Genomic DNA, 3076 nt, shown 5'->3' with positions numbered 1-3076 from the left:
TATTGGAAATGGCTTGGGTGGGCCTAAAAGTTGGGTGGGTGGTGTCTCAGGGAATCACCAGGGTGGGGAAAACAATGTGAACCTGCAGGTTGATGGAGACTCAGATATGATGCCCACCTGCGCCTGCAGGGGAAGGCTCAGCAAAAGAACAATGGCTTCTGCCAGAACTTCTGTATGGAGAAAGCTGCCTTTCCAGTCCTCACTGGATAATTCAGTTCCTCCCGTATGTCTCTGGCACCTTTCGAGCTGCCACCCAGCAGTGGATTTCAGAGTGAATGAGTCCAAGTCTATGTGCAGACCCTTTAAGAGGAATGCCTGGGACTCCAGCAGCCCTCTATCACACTCAGCCACAATCCCTGCTAGCTTTTACAACCAGAAGTTATGAGGGCTTCTTTCACCAGCACTGGAACCCTGGGCTGGGGGCCTGGTGTGGAGCTGGGACTCCTTCACTCCTCAGAGGGACCTCCACAGCCCAGATATCATTCCCAATTTTTAACTGCCACTCATAAGGGTGGGGCCAGCCCATTTTCTGAGTTTCCATCCTTCTACCAGTCTCTTCTTTATATCCTTAGTTATAGGACTCTGTTCAGCTAAATTTTAGGTAGCTATGCATGATGGTTGTTCTGTAGGTTAGTTGTAATTTTGATGTGGTTGTGGGAGGAGGTGAGCACATCATTTACCTACTAAACTGTCTTGACTGGAAGCTCAAAATCTCTCAAATAAGCATCATCTAGCCTTTATATACCCCATGTCTTTTGCTAAGTAAGTGGCCTCAGGCAGGGCACTAGTGCAGCCAACCTTGGTTTGCAACTTGGCCTATCCTGGGCATCTCCAAGCCTAGCACAAGTAGCAGAAATCTGAAAACTGCTCAGTAGCTCATGCTGGTTGGCCCCAGGAAGAATACAGGTGGTGGCTGACATTGACCTGAACCTCCTGAGAGACTCCAGAGCCAGCCTATCCGGTGAAAAACTTCAGACCACATCAGAGCACAACCCACCTTCACCCATATGCTCAAGGGGTAGACTCAGCATGCATCAGAGCCCCTCTGAAGTGAGTCCTTACTCCCTGGGGTCAGCTCCTGCACAGCAGGTCCTCCTCGGTGGCCTTGGCTAGTCTTTGCAGCTGATTGGCCTGGGGAAAATACCTCCCTTTGATGTGCCAAAAGCAATCAAGGCTCAACTACAATAGGAGAGTATGCATAGCTCACATGGGGAAGAGAAGTGCAGGGAGGTGCACCTAGAGTCTAGAACAGTGGTTCTCAACCTTCCTAATGCCGTGACCCTTTAATACAGTTCCTCATGTTGTGGTGACCCCCAATTTCATTGTTACAAAGTGAACATAATTAAAGCATAGTGATTAATCACAAAAACAATATGTAATTTTATATGTGTTTTCTGATGGTCTTAGGCGACCCCTGTGAAAGGGTCGTTTGACCCCCAAAGGGGTCGTGACCCACAGGTTGAGAACCTCCAGTCTAGATAAAGTGACTAAGGGGGTTGCACTACTGGGTCCTACAGGATACCTACTACAAAAGGCCACTCTACCAAGACTGGGAGGCATAGCAGCTCTACCTAATACACAAAACCAAATAGGGATACAGCCAAAAAAAAAAAAAAGAGAGAGAGAAGAAAAAAAAGGAGATAAAAGAACATATCCCAAATGAAAGAATAGGGACAAAACTCCAGCAGAGAAATAACTTCACAAAATTGAGACAAGCAATCTAAAAGTTGCAGAGTTCAAACACTGGTTGTAAGAATGCTCAGTGAGCCCTGAACAGTTTGGCTCAGTGGATAGAGAGCGTTGGTCTGCAGAATGAAAGGTCCCAGGTTCGATTCTGGTCAAGGGCATGTTACCTTGGTTGCAGCCACATCCCCAGTAGGAGGTGTGCAGGAGGCAACTGATCAATGTTTCTCTCTCATCGATGTGTCTAACTCTCTATCCCTCTCCCTTCCTCTCTGTAAAAACTCAATAAAATATATTTAAAAAAAGAAGAATGCTCAATGAGCTCAGTAAGAACTTCAACAAAGGAATAGAAATGATAAAAATGGAGTTAGAAAACATAAAAAAGAACCAGTCAGAAATGAAGAATACAATAACTGAAATGAAGAACACATTGTAGGGAATCAACAGTAAGAAAGAGGAGGCAGAGAATCAAAGCAGTGATTTGGAAGATAAGGAAGCAGAAAACACCCAATCAGAACAGCAACAAATAAAAAGAATTTTAAAAAATGAGGATAATATAAAGAGTCTCTGGGACAAATTCAAGCATATTAACATACACATCATGGGGGTGCTAGATGGAGCAAGAGCAAGGAATTAAAAACCTCTTTGAAAAAAATAATGATGGAAAACTTTGCAGATTGGTAGGTGGTAGGTTTAATAAGCAAGGGAACTTACAAAAAAGCTTTTCTTAACTGGCTGTAAGACAAGTAGATCTCTGCACCTGCTTGCCAGAATTTTAAAGTTTATAGAGTGTCCTTAATGAGGTTCAGTCATGTGCACAATCCAGGTGGTCTCAACACACTTTACTCTCTTAAGGCTGTGTCTCTGAAAATAGCTCCAACTATGAGAATGGTAGCTGGAAAGTTCATTCCAAGGACAGGAGAGGGAATGAGGACCTTCTGATTGTCTAGGTTCAGCTTATTGTTCACCCAATGGTCACATTCTCTTAATGACAAGACATAGTTTTAAAGATGAGCAAAGTCGCCAAGAAAGCAAATGGCTTCCTCTAGAACACAATACCATATTAGAGTACAGCCAGGGCTATAAGCCAAATAAACCTTCTGCTCCCAACTTATTCATATCATGACATCTCATACACTCATGCTTTTTTTTCTATACTCACAGCCATCATCTTAAACTAAATCAATGCTTTAACCTCACTTTTAAACATCCTCACTTTTAAAACCTCACTTTTAAACATCTAACTGCACACTATCCTTCCCTGTACTTATTTTTCCTATTATATTACTTCCTTACTGTAGAATCGGCTTCTGTTTACAGTCTCAAGATCCTCTATAATCTTGCCCCAAACTTATTTCCCTCTATTCTCTAGTTTCCTCCATCTTGTCCTAAA

The sequence above is a fragment of the Myotis daubentonii genome, chromosome 9 (genome assembly GCF_963259705.1).
Source record: "Myotis daubentonii chromosome 9, mMyoDau2.1, whole genome shotgun sequence".
Lineage (NCBI taxonomy): Eukaryota > Metazoa > Chordata > Mammalia > Chiroptera > Vespertilionidae > Myotis > Myotis daubentonii.
Note: the sequence above shows the minus strand (reverse complement) of the source record.